This window comes from Colletes gigas, unplaced genomic scaffold, assembly GCF_013123115.1.
Source record: "Colletes gigas isolate AHSC1104 unplaced genomic scaffold, ASM1312311v1 Colletes_gigas_Sc00012, whole genome shotgun sequence".
NCBI classification, from domain to species: Eukaryota; Metazoa; Arthropoda; class Insecta; order Hymenoptera; family Colletidae; genus Colletes; species Colletes gigas.
Genome location: NW_025106641.1, coordinates 8,891,189 through 8,908,115, shown reverse-complemented (window position 1 = coordinate 8,908,115; position 16,927 = coordinate 8,891,189). Strand labels below are relative to the sequence as shown.

The following is a 16,927-nucleotide window of genomic DNA, read 5'->3' as shown; positions in this document are numbered from 1 at the left end:
TCCCCCACTTTCGTTACACGGTCGATAGAGTGGGGATCTAGGCGCCAATCAGACCCACATTCCTTTCGTTTGCCAGCTTCTCGCGAAGACACTATACAAATTACATTATCCTGAAACATGACCATGTTTAACAATGTTTATCGTAAGAATCTCCTACAAGAGACAAGGATTTCAAATAGAAATACCCACAAAGAGACCGTACAGGCGTAACATTGTAGGGTTAAAGGAAATTCCTGTGGCACGAGGCAGGAAATAATATTCACATTGACGAAGCGAATCATATAATTTTGACGTCGAACGCAACGGGTGATATTTATGAATATTCCCGCATTATAAAGGTAATAATTGCGGGGTAGAGTGAAACAGGGAAGAGAAAGGAGGAAAAGAGAATGAACAATCGGTTACCAAATGGGATTGCTGGTGGACGAGCCGAGGTAGAAGAAGCATGGATACGGGTTTGGTTGATAAGAGGGCGATGCGGGGTTAATCGTCGCGTTCACACTCAGCGGGTATCAAAGCCGACCCGTTGGATCACGGTGAAGGGACGTGGTACACTTTGAAGCTATCCATGCACGGAGGGTAATCTGGAAAAGCCAGGGAGGGTGTTGTTAAAGGATAGCTTCGGTGAAAGCAATACCGGGTGGGTGCATCGCCGACGACACGGAATTATAAGCTGACGGATAGGATTACGCGACAGGGGCTGTTTAGGTGTTTCGACAAACGCCGTGTATAAATATTCCAAGCATTACATCATGGTTTTGTTCGGGGCCGTTTTCGCGAGAAAATGGTTTCCCTCCGGGTTAGAAATTGAAATGGCTTTTTGCCCCTCGTGATGCACTAGTGCACCCTTCAGCGTTTGTAAAGGTTCGGAAAATTCCGAACAAAAGGCATTTTCGGGGATGAAAGCACGCGAAATGTTGAGGTTCATTGTTTTGTAATATTCTATATTAGTTGCATTCGAAGCTGTCGATTGGAAATAATGTAATATAACGAGACAATTCCTTGTTACTTCTTTGTTAAATATTTAAAAGGTATTTACCATGAAATGTCTCTGTTTCTGGTTTTAAATTAGAATTTTAAATAATTTACTTGGGAAAATATTGGTCTTTTGTCGGCGGAATTGAAAAGTTTCCAATCATTCTGAAAAAATTATTTTTGGTTGCGGGGGTCAATTACAATCATTTTTGGTGAATAGACATACCCCCGAAATCCTACGCACTTTCAAGATAAAAATTCATTACTGAAAATATGATGTCTGGCCAGGCGTACACCTGTTCCCCTTAAATTTTTCGGCAAAATTAAAAAATTTCAAATCGTTCTGAAAAAATTATTTTTGGTTGCGGGGATCAATTACAATCATTTTTTATCATTAGACATACCATCGAAATCCTACCCAATTTCGAGAAAGAAATTCGAGAATGTGTGTCATTTTTCGACAAAAATAAAAAATTTCAAATCGTTCTGAAAAAATTATTTTTGGTTGCGGGGATCAATTACAATCATTTTTCGTGAATACACATACCCCCGAAATCCTACGTTCTTTCGAGAAAAAAATTCTTTACCGAAAATATAATTTCTGGCCAGAAATGTTTCTATAATTTTTTAACGAAGAAAATAAAATTCCTGTTCTAATAGAAGCTTTTAGATTAAGAATTTTTGTTAACCTTGGAGGGGTTCTTGTAATTAATTATACACTCTGTCTTTTGTGTCCCGATTCAAAATATAAAAATATACAATTCTTTTTTCTTCCTTGTAAACGTCAACTTTTCAGTCAAATCTTCAGCTTGTGTAGATAGTGTTATTAAATTAATGGATACCAGATTTCTCACCATCTTTATAATACGCCTGTTAAATCGAAATCTATATTAATTCGTTTGCCAGTTTTTGATTTCTCGATTGATTATTTGCGCTGACCGCGCGACTGTGAATCGAGGCGGAGTATCCAATGCAGTGATTCGAAATATTCTATTTGCACAGTTAGCTAGTTCACTAAGAAACTGCAGCCACGAGTGGTCATCACAGTTCAACGATCGATACCCCAGACTGTGTCCACGAGAAACTAATCGGCATAGTTGGAAAGCCGGTGGTTATCCCGGGATTCCTACAGGATCGGTTGTCCCTCGTGCTGCTGCGGTTACATCTAACGATCCTTCTCGACCCCCAATGTCATCCCTAGGACGGTTCCATGGTTTAATGTCCTGTATTACTTAGCAGTTTGATTTATACACGCCAGTCGCAAAGAAATACCACAAAGTCACAGTACTCCGAAACAGAACCCACCATTTCATGCGAAATAATTTGTTAGACGAAGCATTTATTATTTGGTTACATCTAACAGAAGTTCTAGAATGTACTTTTTTAAAGACACATAAGAAATAAATTTCATTAAACATTAAATCTCCAAAAACAAATATATTCTTCGTATTAACCCAATGACGAGTCTGACTCGAAGTTCTTGATGACATCAAGTCTTATCTATTAAAATCAACACATTTTTACATTCACGAAGCTATTCGTAAAACAAATTTATTCCTTCTAGTGGCCATTTCTTGTACGAACGAATTTAAACAAAATTGAACAGCACACGTTTGGAAAATTATTTGAAATTAAATGGTACGTCGAGGGGTGGAATTTTATTTAAAATTATCTTCATGCAAATATGTAACCCGACCGCGGGAAACAATAGGCTCGAACGATCGCGTACAGAAAGCTTTGTGTTCGGTACATTGATTTACAGAGAAGAAATTATTCAGAGTTTGACGAGGCATTCAGGTTTTTCCGCACTCATATCCGCAATTTTATTGAAAAATTCGAAGCGTCGGGTGGTTCGATTCGACGCTCGCGTCGATCGCAATCAGACTTACACTCTGTTCCGAAAAGTGGGTGCTATTTTGCGGCAGATTCGTTGATGCGGCATTGTGTCGGGAATCGAGCAACGCTTTTTCCTTCTCGCGAGATGAAACTGCGCTTCCGAGGACGCGTCGGATTTTTTGGCGCGTCGCGTTCGCCGCGTAAAACGTCGACGGATTCGTTTAACGATCCTGTGTACTCGATCGTCTCGAATAATGGCGGTTCGATTAAATCCTAAAAATTCTTTTCTATGGTACTCGCAGGCAGCCATCAAAGGGAATTTCGTTATTCATATTTTTTCGATTTCCAAGGATTCCGGGACGACACACGGGGCTGATAAGATTCGCTCGAATCGCATTTTAATCGAACGGTAATAAAAACCTCTCCATTTAGCTCGCGACGAAACAACGGGATATCGACGGTGAACGTTTGGAACAAACAAAACGCTTGAAATGCAAATTGCATCTGGAATATAAAATCGTCGTTTATTGTATAATACAATATCAAAACGCGTGTTGAATATTTCAACATAGTTGACGCTCGATAAAGCTTCCCTGTTTCCAGTTAAATTTCTAAAGGAAACGCGGTGTGATCGACGCGTTGCTACTTTCGGGGATTCTTCTTCAGAAATAAAGAAAATTTTTCGAATATTGGGCATTGCTTGTCTCGTGAATATTAATATAAGGTTATATAATTGGACATTGCTTAAAAAAAAATTGTTTATAACGAGTTTGAATCCTCTCATACGATTGACCATCGTCGTCTGTTGGATGCAACGCGGAGCACCGCCAGGCACAGCTGTCCCAGTTTTCGAAAGAATCGACATTACGCGGCCCGTGTACCCTGAAAATGATATACACGGTGGCCTGCTTTAATCACCAGTCGCCCCGGCATGTCACGAGAGGCCTTTCTATCCCCGCGTGCTTTAGCATTTTGTGCATTCGGCCAGAAAAACGATGGAACGCGGCCGCACGTATTTCTGTAACTACCCCTCTCCTTTCGCCGGTTCCGTCTGACCTTCCACGCGTGTATTCAGCTACCCCAAACCCCTATTTCTCGTCGCTTTTCTCCACAAAGGAGACTCGGGCCAGCCCGAAGGTTGCCGCGGAATATGGGTCGATTTTAAGGTTCTAACCTACATTTACATCGCGCAAACGAACCAGCCCAACGATCCCTCGAGACAGAGACAGAGACACGGACCGTTGGGAGCGATGGCGGAGAAACAGGCTCGATAGCACCGGATACGCGGCAAAGGTAAAGGTCATGCGAACCGAGTGCTATCGACTGCTTTTATACGTGGAAGCACTTTCATCGGTTCCTATTCTCTTTTTCTCGTCTTGCTTTGTGCTCGATTTCTCTCGTTTCGCGTTGCCGTCTTTGACTTCAGCCTTGCATAGTAATTCCCCCTTTCAAACAACAATCTTTCCGCGTCACTCTGGAAACCGAATCGTCCCCGACACCATTTATCATTTTCTTTCTCTTTTTTTAAAACTCTAAATTATATACGATGATACTTATATTTAATCTTGGATGACAACTAGACCACGGATGTAACTATGCATTTATGAGAAATTTAAATTCTTAAAAAGCTATAGAATGCACTTGATATGCAAAATTATAAGAAATGCTTATAGTGAGGTTATTTATAATTAGTATATTTAGGGGTTGAAACAACCCTCTACAAAACTTTCATTAATTCTATCAATGAAAACATTTTTGCATCTGGCTTTGAATACCAAATCGTTCTTGATAATATTTATCATTTTCTTCCTCTTTTTTAAAAACTGTAAATTATATATACGATGATATTTGTATTTAATCTTGCATGACAATAACTAAACCGCGAATGTAACTGTGCATTTCTGGGAAATTTTAATTCTCAAAAAACTATAAAATACACTCACTATACAAAAATATAAGAATTACAGTAAGATATGAATTATTATATTTAAGGGCCGAGACAACCCTCTACGAAGCTCCCATATCATTAATTCTGTTAATAAAAATATTTTTGCACCTGACTCTAGCAACGAAATTGTCCTCAACACTATTTATTACTTTCTTTTTAAAAGGTGACAATTTGCAATAACGTTGGCTCGACTATATCTTGTTTACATTCACCAGCGAATCGAAAATATCAGAAAAGATTGCTCCTTCAACGAATAAATAAAAAATTACAGCGTGTGATAGAAGCATCATAATTAACCAAACGCGTCACTATCGCCCCAGAGTGTTCACTCTGAAAGCAAAACCGTGTCTCTGATCAAATATAATAATAAATTCCATTCCATTTTGGTGGTGCAAGGCTTGATTTAGTCTCAGCTACTATTCTGGATTTCGAACAATCGAGTCGAATCATCAGCAGCGGTCTTAGAATACACTAAGAGAAAAACCACCATACGTTATTAAAATTGACCCTTTCATGAATTTACTCTTGAAAGAGGAAATGAAATATAAAAATAGTAGAGATTTGAGGAATTTAATCGCGAAACAGTGTGGATAGAAACCCGATCGGCAGAAGGTGTTCCGTGTTGCGTTTTTCTGTATATAACGGTCTACAATTTTAATAAAACCCGAGACGTAATGCCAGTCGCGTACCGCGGATGCTTAGAGTGTAACTGAAACCTGATATCGAGACCCGGAATAGCCGAGTAGAGGAGCGTAAAAGCAGAAACATCAAGGGAAACCGAGATACCAAAAATATCGATTCCCTTCCATAGAAAATGTTTTTGCCCGGCCACGTCGTTTCTGCCGAGGAACAGAGATAAGCAATAGTAGCCTTTGCACTATTCGCGGTCGCAACGAAATGGAATTGTTTCGTGGTTCTTCCGTGTATTTGTTGGCTTTCTCCTTGGAAATTGTTGAGGACAGTTCTAAAGGTGACAACTGCTGGGATTTGCCGTGGCCGGGAAATTGTTTTCATCGTCTGTCGTTTTTAGAAATTGCCTCGGCGAAACTTCAACGCGATAACAAATCCGCCGGTACGCGATGAGATAATTACAGTTTGAGAAATAGTGCTCAAACTTCCAGCGGACATCTGGGATTCGAATAAAAATTGCTCGAAAAACGCTTAAAATTTGTACAACTTTCCACGAATATTTCATTTATTTTCGCTATTATTTATTCTATTTGAGCATCGAAACGTGTGTTCAAACTAGACTTTCTCGAAAACGAAGGCTCGTACGCCATACGACGATCCGGGACACCGTCTTCAACACGAATCTTTCACTAGAAGTCCGATTAAAGATTCAGCGAAACGCGTTCGTGTCGTGACACTCGTTTCTAAGTAGAAAAGTCGCTTATTGATCAGACGGTCTGCTCCTGGTAATGAGAGTCCTCGATTACTTATTCATACATATTTAAAATAATACAATACTTTACGGTTAAAGTGTCTTTCAGCCAAGGATATTCATTAGCAATTCAATATTAAATAGCAATTATTCTTACTTCGTTACTAGCTAGCTATTATTTATACATTATAACCGAGGCTGCAGAAACCGTTCGTCCAAAGACGGATATCTTTGAGGTTAAAATAAACTGTTACTCGAAATACTATACACTGTAACATTCAGAGGCAAAATAATTTTCTTTACATATTTTATGTTACATACAAAATTTAGATAATGATGGATGCATTTCTCAGTAATCGAATACGTAAAATGTTCGTCCATTATAAAGTATACGAGGGATATCTTTGAGGTCAAAATAAACTGTTAGTTACTTCAAGTACTATACACTGTAACATTTAGAGGCAAAATAATTTTCTTGTAAATAATTTTGAATTACATAAAAAATTTTGAATAATAATGTTGGATGCATTTCTCAGTAATTGAATACGTAAAATGTTCGTCCATTATAAAGTATACGAGGGATATCTTTGAGGTCAAAATAAACTGTTACTCGAAGTACTATACACTATAACATTTTCTTTACATATTTTGTATTATATAAAAAATTTTGAATGATAATGTCGGATGCATTTCTCGATGTTTTGAAAATCGAACGAGGAAGGAAATATTGCTCTTTGCTGGCGGTCAAAGAATAAGAAAACGGTGGACAGCCACGAAATGCATCGTTAATTATTTACCGTGAATCGCGTGGAAGTAATTGTTTCGACGAACCAACGTGCTGCACTCTGACACACTTGATTATTATCTTGCTCGAACAAACTCGTTTTATTTGCACGGTCGAAGGATACCGCGATCGATGCGGCAAGTGTTTCAGGTACCTAAAGGTCACCGGTAAAGGTAAGGGTACACCGGGTCCTGGGTAATTGACTACGCTCACCTCGTGGTATTTCCGCCCATGAATTACAAATTTCTGCGCGCAACGTCGCCGTATATAAATTACAAATTTACCGACTGGCGTCGCGTAAAAAATCCGAACTGTCCGGCGAAAGGGTTGGCGAATTAAAGCGGCCCCGGGCTCGGCCGCGAATATAATTTTCGCGTCGATCTTCGCGGAACGGGGGTATCTAATTTATTACTCGGTCGTTTCGTAGATAAGAAAAACGCTATTACGGTAATGGTAATTTGTATAATTATCCGAGACCCGGCTGAAAGGCCCTTTCCCCTTTGAGGCGTTTCCTTTCATCAGCGGGGTTCTTTTCAAGGTGAGGCAAAGGATTATTCTTACCAAGACGAAGAATTATATCTTTGTTACGAATAGAACTTGATACCCTCGTTCATAACGAGGCGGTGTCTCGAATGAGAAATTACGCCGTAGTCAATTACGGAAATTAATCCTTTCGAACTCGAAATTAGAACGCGAGTGGATCTCGATGACCGATCGTTTTTCTTGCGTTTCAAATGTTTCTCTAAATAATATTCTATCCAGGATAAAGAGAATTTTACGATGATCGTTTGGTTTTTTAAAAAAAATATACCACCGTTTTTCCGTCGCGCCAAAAGTTTTAATACAAGGCGGAACAAATAAAGCGTTCGACGATGCACGATGGCTCGTGACGCGAAACAAACGACGCTGTCCGAAGTTGAAAACCGAAACCGCGTTTTGCGGCCATAAAGTCGAGGGAAGGGAGCACCCACGAGCAAGAAAGGGGAACAGCGGGGCGAGGGGAGGCCGGGGGAAGATAAAAAGGAATAGGAGAAAGAGTTTAAGTCGATAGGGTGGCGGAGGTCGAAAACAAAGGAACTCCTTTTCCCCCAGCAGCTAAGAAAGGAACCGAACAATTTAATCAGGCGATCTCCGTCTTCGATCTCGCTTAAGGTTCGAGGAAAAACGAATCGAGTGCCATCCACTCGCGATGTTTCCCGGGACGGGGAAGAAACGAAATATTCTTTTCTTCCGTCCCTTTCTTTCGACCCGTCGGCGACGTTTTTAATGCCATTCCTTTTTTGCGCGGCGTCGTTCGTGACGGGAGAACTGCGTGACAGGGTCGCGGAAGGGAAAAACCTTTTGACGTCGAGAAACGTTCGTCCGCAGGAACGATCGCTATGTCGTTTCCTTCCAAGATGCCCTTTTCTTGGCGCGCCAGGAACGTTCAATTCTGCTTTGCCCCGCGATTCGAACTAGACCAGCTAACGTTCTTTCAGCCGCGCGTAAATAACCGATTTATGGAATGTAAGGAACGTTTACAGTGTAGACGCGAGCATTAGCTACTTCCGTGTGTCGTGTAAAATTATTTCACACCCTTAACGTGGCATGAAACGATTCTTTCCTTGTACAGTCGGGGACGAAAGTAAGTGGACATGATAAAGGATATTAAAAAATCAGTATAGCATTGTAATTAACCCTGGGAACAATTTTAATGGGAGATTCTAGAGACCAAAATAAGACGAAACTCAAGAATACCAATTTTTTGATCGAGGCTTCGTTAAAAACTTATTAACGTTTAAAGTTCTGCCAGTACTGAATTTTTGTCTCGAAAATGCGTAGGATTTCGGGGGTATTTCTATTCACCAAAAATGATTCTAATTGACCCCTGCAACCGAACATAATTTTTCCAGAACGATTCGAAATTTTTCTTTTGCCGAAAAATTTAAGGAGAATAGATACACGTATGGTCAGACATATTTTCAGTAATGAATTTTTTTCTCGAAAGTCCATAGGATTTCGGGGGTATATCCATTCACCAAAAATGCTTATAATTGACCCCTGCAACTAAAAATAATTTTTTCAGAATGATTTGAGATTTTTTAATTTAACTTTTTAATAACTTTTTAACGAAGCCTCAATCAAGAAATTGATAATCTTAATTTTCGTCTTATTTTGGCCTTTAGAATCTACCATTAAAATTTTTCTCAGGGGTGGCCGAAACTGTATAGATTCTTTGATTAACGATTAAAATAAATATTAACGATCGGTGTATACCCAAACTAGATTTAAACAAAAAACAATTACAGAGAGACAGAAGTGTGTAGTATCAAAAACTACTAATTAATATTTAGTATTGCCCTCCTTTGTCGCAATTAGGGCCGCTAGTCATCGCGACATACTCTTTACAAGAAATGCTGACTTTAAATTATTACAAAATTCCATTTTAGAGATTGTTGATACTTATTTTAAATGCTGTTTAAGCAATCTTATTGGGGAAAGGAAGCACCAATTCTTTCTACATAATTAGTATACCGTGGCAGGTCATCACACACCGCATGAGTCAGTCGAATCCTTACCTTTGTACAGACAACATCTAAATACAGAGCAGTATTCATTATACATTGTATTTATAACCAACAATTCGCACCTCTGAAAAGAAAGTAACAACCAACAAATCTATATACTATAAAGATAAATGTTAAATGAAGCTTAAATCTATAATTATGATGCGACAGTAATTCATTGATATTCCTTTTCATCGTCCGTCCACTTACTTTTCTCTTTAATCGTATATAGAAACCATGATATACAAACACTATGTGTGTATGTAGTACTTGTATATCATGGTTTATAAGGGAAGAAATTTAGCAGGAAGGAAAAAATGTGAATTTAAACAACGAAGAACGAAACGATAGGAAACAAAGAGCCCACCGACGTTGGCCAAAAGATCCGCTGAACACCGACGCCTGGTTAGTAAAATACACATTTTTCACCCCGACGGAACCAGAATATTCGCTGGTTTTATCCCAGGGAGGGGTGGTAGCTCGTCGTGCATCAAGTTTCTCGTGCAGCCGTAATAATTACGTAAAAGAAAAAGGAAACGAAACGTTCAGCGGGAATTGCAGGCAGAGCCAGTGATTTAAGTTTTAGAGGAGCGTACACGTAACTGTCCCCGTACCTCTTCGAGGGGGGGCGGCCATTGTTGAAGCCGCGGTAGTACATTCGTCAGAGGAATTACTCGGGGAACGAACGCGGAGCGAGACCTGCGCGGACGATTTTTCAAAGGACACATCCGGTGCTTCCTTATATCCGTTCGGCGGTGTCTGTACGCCGCGTGACCGTCGCTCAAAAGGTCGCCCCGGGTTTTCGCGTAAAAAGCTTCGTGGCCCGGAAATTTCAGTAAGACGATGTAACGTGGGAATTGCGCGTGAAAAGAAGCGTTTCTTTTCCCTCTGGCCGCTTTTGAGGTCAGCGAATAATTTCGGCGCTACCCCGGAACCGTACATAATGCAAACTGACGCGCCAAATAATTCAGCATCCGGACTATGTGTGTGTGTGTGTGTGGACTTTGCCGAGAAAAGCGAGAAAATATTAGGTTTCTTTCGATCCAAGCGAATCGCTACTGTTTACCCCGATAACTTTATCGAAATTATTGTCGATAATGCTGACACGATTTTTTAGATTCGATTTATTTAAGCTTCGACGATCGCTTTACATTTTCATTAGCTATTTAATCTACAATCGTATTCGATTTTGTGAATTTATTTAAAATTGTGTTTTGTTCTCTTTTGGTCGCGAGAACAATTTTATCGAAGAGAAAGACTTGAGGAACAAGAGAGTATGAGACTATTTTGTATTTAAAGGAGAAAATTTTATATATTACAATATTCAATTCCTTGCTGTGCTGTATGGTGTACAACAAACTTTTTATCGAAAGCTACGTCGAAAATATGCAACAAAATATGTTCATACAAGGGCTTCGTTTTCGAGAAAGTCGATTTTGAAAACCAAGTTAGGTTCGTTTAGAACTAGTTAAAACAGATAATATCGTACTGTTATTAATATTGACGATCGTAAACTCGAGTAGAAATGCTCCCCGAATTGTTCAAATTGCTACAAAATAATTTTATTCCACGTTTTTGATTCATTTTTGTACGAGCATGCATGGTAACATTTAATAATTTTAGAAACGTACATTAAAATTGATCGAAAACATACAATATCGATCCACGAATAATTGGTAAAAATGTTTGGCCTCCTACGTAATATATGTAACGAAATAAAATTATTAAAACTCCTCAGAATTTAAGGTCCAGTATCTTCAATTATTTATACGAAAAATTAAATTATTATTAAATTATTCGAAATAAATTTGCTTGACAAAAAATTCACATAGAAAGAATTTAAATTTCGTTTAATGCTTTTAAAACGTAGCAAAGTTCGTCGAAACCTTTAAGTATAATTCAGACACATTATATTATTATTATACAAGTTCGTTTTTCGTCAGATTTATAATTGCAATTACAAAGGAACGTTTCGATATTCCACAGTTACGTTACGCAGAGATTGTTAGGTCATAAACTCGGCGGTGTCATTCACAGTATAATAACTGTAGCTTCTTTTTGACGCGACGCGAGTTCGTTGTCGTATACGCGTGATTAATTGCGAGCAGGGAAAGTTTAGAGGTGCATTTTTCCACCTGCTTCTGTTTAATCCGTATACGGGACATGATTTATATCTTCATTTACCAGTGACCCACTTTGCCCGACCCACATCATTAGCCATTTATTTTCCAGTATTACAGCGCAGTATTTAATTAAAAAGCCTTTCCTTCCCGAATTTTTCGTCTAACAAACTTCACAGCTTCTCGATATCTTGTATTTTACAGCGGCCCTAAATTTATGATTACGTTTCCACGGCGCTTCGTACACGTCATTAGCAATCTATTCTGAAGAATTAAGCACGCTTTCGCGTTTCCTGTTTTCTGGAATCTTTGCAAACGTCAGTATTCCCTTATACAGCTTACGTCGTTAATTGACAAACATTCTTACCATTATGTAATATCTGTTTCTCAATAGAAGTTACCATTAGTGTCAAAATTAAAACTAAGCATACAGGGTGTTCGATCAGCCCTGGGGAAAATTTTAATGGAAGATTCTAGAGGCCAAAATAAGACGAAAATCAAGAATATCAATTTCTTGACTGAGGCTTCATTAAAAAGTTAAATTAAAAAATTCCAAATCATTCACGGAAAAATTATTTTCGGTTGCGGGGGTCCATTACAATCATTTTTGGTGAATACACATACCTCTGAAATCCTTCGTACTTTCGAGAAAAAAATTCAAGAAGGCGGACAAATTTTTCGACGAAAAAAAAATTTTTCAAATCGTTCTAAAAAAATTATTTTTGATTGCAGGGGTCGATTACAATCATTTTTGGTGAATAGACATACACTCGAAATCCTACGCACTTTTGAGAAAAAAATTCTTTACCGAAAATATACTATATGACCGGAAATGTTTCTATAACTTTTTAACGAAGCCTCAATCAACAAATTAGTATCCTTGATTTTCGTCTTATTTTGGCCTCTAGAATCTTGTATTAAAATGTTTTCCAAGGGTGGGAGAGTATTCAGTATAATAAACATAGTTTTGTTTCCTGTCGACAAGCACAAGTATGCAATTTAAATAATTTCTTATAGCGTAAATCGTATCAAGTTGTTTTTATCGTCCAAAGTTTGTACGCGTTTCGTTGGTTAACCAAATAGACGACGTCTTATCGTAAGCTATTAAAGTTTCCTGTTGTCGCAGATATATCGTAGCAAACTTCTGGTGTTTACGGCTGCTCGTGTTTCCCTGTGTCGCTAAATTGTCGTCCGTGTACCATCGACAATCTAACTACATCGATTAATTGACTCGGTGCGATGCACTGAAGCTGTACGTTCCTGTACAGCTTCTTCCTCGTACATATGTAGATTCACAGTCGTGAACAGAGATTATGCAAGCACAGGATGCATCGACCCGTTACATCCGGCAGGAATCGAAGTAGAATTGATCGCATCGAACGTTAATAACATAGAACGAGGACGAGAAATAACCTGGAGGTTTGCTTAACCGAAGAAACATAGCACTTTGTCTTCCAATGAGATACTTCTAAAATAAACTCGAAGATCACTGCACGAGAAACCGTGAAAAATTTAATTAGCAGTCGAATATATAGTAGAAAATTAAAATATTTTGAGCCCAAAATTTAGAATCTCGTCAAGAAATTCACTTTCAACCTTTCTCGTACTCACTCTTTCAACATAGTACATCGATATTCTGTTTTTAATAATAAAATCCACACAATGGCTTAGAAACCACGTGTTGTTTAAAAAGTTGGCGCCAGCACGACTGATCGAGTAATAGACTGATTTATGATTGGTCCCTATGGAATTTGTGTAACCTACTGCATGAAATGAATTACTAACCCGTACAGTTTAATACATACAATAATCCTAGAGGTATGTGCTTACACACTGTGTACAGTAGACTTTCTCTTAATCTGTCCCTACGGGATCGGATCTCTGACCAGAAAGACGAATGGTCGGTTAATCCGAAAATATACGCCAAATATCGTATCAATGTTCAGATATAATATCTAAATACAAGTACATTTATAATTACCATCTCAAATTATATTTAAATAATGAGTTCGTGGAGGGATAAATTTGGAAGTACCGTATAATAATTATTTCTTGGACACAGAGTCTTGAACATAAAACTCACATTTGTGAATTTTACTCTTTTCGTTCGGGAATTCTTCTCGAGGCAAATAAAATATGATACGAAAGGGAAGGTAGTGAGAATTGAAATAAAAATAAAATAATGTTGATATATCGCGCCGTACTGAAATTGAAATATCTACCGTGGAATATCGCCGTGTACAAACTATGTTGCGCCGTATTTGTCGTTGTGATATTCTAATATTGTTGAAGATTCAACCGTGTGTCCGGACGGTGTGGAATTTCAATTTTTATTCGCACTCGAGTCACCGGGTGTTTTGCGTGCACGAAAAAGAGGTCGAAGCGAGTAATAAGTCCTTCGCAAAGCCAGCGTCTGGCGTGATATATCCCGAGGATGACGTTTGCAACGGGAGTGTTTTAAAGCGACCCCCTTGTATTTTTCATAAAATCACGAAAAGCGAGGCCCATTGGCTATGCTCCATCCGAGTTGTCTCGTTCGCTGGTCGCATTCTACGCTCGGATGTCGTAAAAGTTTCTCGTTACTTTGCCTACATTGCGTCTGAGTCGTATTCGCGGGAATTCAGCGAATCCTGTGCGCGATTTAAGTTACACTTTTCTTTGGAACTGGAAACTCGGGACCATAAAATATATTTCCTACAACGGATGCTTCGATAGACCGGTATTTCTTATTTTACCTTCGTATCGTACTCTTTCCGATTAGGTAACGAGTTCTATTTTCAGTCGTCTGGTCAATACTAACGATTATTTCCATGTTAATGTTATCATGATTGCCTCTTTCTAAATGTGATTTGACAATTTTTCTTAGCATATATCTGCCATGATAAAGACGTGAACGTTGAAAGAATTAATATTGAGGTTACTCCAATTGTGCTCAATTATTATTAAAAAATGTAACTGTCAAGTATTGCTTTCAGATAGATACAACATTTTTCTGTACTATGTAATTTCATAATTTTATACAAACAGTTATTATTTAATAGGGGTTTATTGAGACATGTTTGAAGAAATTTCTCTAACGATTCCTGATAAAATACTAATACGTTCGTCACGATGTATATCAAACGATTTAATCGCCCCGAGGCACATCGAATTAATAAAGCGATTAAAGAATTACCAAATTCCGTGAAAATGTTTGGAAAAGTTAGACGCTTCGTGCAGGGGCTATGGGGCAAAGAAAATGATTAATTAAAGGGGCTGAAAATTTTAATACACGTTAGGCTCTCGTAAAGTGAAAAGTTTAATATCTGGCATTAAAGCTGCAGACGACTGTTGTAAGCTTTAGAAAGTTGGTAAAGCGCTTATGCGAGAATATACATTTTAATTTGATTAAGTAAAAGTTCTCTTTAAAATCATATAAGAAGGGGGACGAAAAGGTTAGAAAAGGGTGGTACGCAGCGTGGCTGATAAGAAAAAAGATTATAAGAACGGAGGGGTTGGTGTCCAAGAACGAGGATTCTTTAAATTTCACGGGACTTGATTTTTACAACGGACAACTGCCAGGAATTTTCAGCGAAGGGAGAAGGGTTATAAATTGCTAAACGCAGCGTCCAAGAAGACGTTAGAACCGTCTCGTAAAAAAAAGAACTCGAGGAAGAAGGGAACGAATAATAATAAAGGGCGTTTAATAGACCTGCAAATTGAAGGGGAAGAAAAATGAGCGTTTCGCATTTCGAAGCAGGAATACGCGGAAACGGACTAAAGGTGATTAATTATAAAGCAAAGTTTAACCGAGCCAAGGTCGCATAAATCATGCTGTTTGAACTTTGACCTTGGCATTCTCGAACAAACGCGCTCAACCATTACTGAAATTCGTGCTAACGCTTTCTACCCTTTCGCCTGTAATGTCTCCGCCACACGTGAAACACACCCCCCTACGCCAAAAGAAATTCACCCCGTGTGCTAATTTCACGATTAATAGAAAGTACAGTTAGCGACAGTATTTTTAGTTGACGCGAGACCAAAAAGCTGGCAACGTTATTGCGGAACTTGTATTAGTTTAGAGCGTATCAAATTTTCTCGCTTCGAACAGTCGAAACTCCTAACCAAAGGTTTTTAGGTCACCCCGGGGGGTGGAAAAAGACGGGCAGTTAATTTCCAGCTTTTGAAATTTGTGTACACGCGGGGGCCCCATTTTTCTATTTAGAGGCTTAATTTTGCCCCCAGGAATACGGAGAGTTAAAAAATTATAAAATTGTAAACTAACGTAACTGTTTAAAATATTCAACCGCGAACGATCGATTTTTGATGAACGGTGCTTCGTAAAATTTGACAACTCGTGTTCAAGCCGAATTTCGAAAGTGGGTCAAATTTTCGACAGATTCCCTTCGTGTTTATTAATAACCAAAGGGGTAAAAAATGTGACCGTCGAACTTCGACGCTCGTGGAAAGGTGGCCGTACGAGGTCCCCGTTTAATGAATAAATCGCTGAGAAGATACAAGGGGGTTGAACGAACAATAAATTCCCAAGCGACGCGTGCGATTTATCCGCGAGGGCAGCGGGGATGAAAAACTTTCAGTCGCTCAAAGGCGTCGGGGAGAAAGGAGTCGCGAAAAGACGCGGCAACGTCGCCGTACCGGCTGCAAAACGACGCTGGCGTCGCGGGGCGTAGGTGGAGGGGGCAGACCGATCAATATGGCGGCAGGGGAGGGTGTGGCAAAGGCACGAACGGTGGTTTGAGGCGGCGGTGAGGGTGGGGGGAGGGTTACCTGTCGGTACGAGGCACAGGTATGCTTTGTCCACCGAGGGTCTATCGCGCCACTGTGACCTTGAGCTTTTTTCTCTCTCTCTCCCCTACCGACGAAGAAAAACCGGGTTGAACTCGATCGTTTCCTCCCTCGTAGCGACACGCGCGTTCAGAACGTGGACGATCACGCGTGACGATAAACGTCTGCCGCCCGGCTGGACACTTGGAGCTTACAACCGGACATCCGCGTGTTACGTTTCCTCCCCCCCTGCGAGCAACATTTTTCCGAATCAATACGTTTCCACCGTGGATCGACAAGCCCCCGATCCTCTCGTACGAACCACCCAGACGAGACAACGCGGATGAATTATCGACACGCGACGATTCCGGAAGAGGCGAGGGCCTCGTTTCGCTCTTCAAAAATGGCGAGAGCCCTCGACCCGGCCTCATCCTTGACCGAGAATTATGCGAACAATACGTACGTATTTCTATAGATTCCATTCGGACAGAAAATCATGACGATCGAGTTTTCTTGGATCGAGAAGAGCCCTCGGGATACTTGTTTTGGTCGTTTCGATGGAGGTGGTATCGC

At 39.5% G+C, this 16,927-nt stretch overlaps 1 protein-coding gene across 1 annotated transcript in view; it reads left to right on the top strand.

Moving 5' to 3' along the window:
• Positions 1 to 16,927, top strand: part of LOC122399111 (neurexin-1) — a 455,816-nt gene that overhangs the window by 61,357 nt on the left and 377,532 nt on the right. The window lies entirely within an intron of this gene.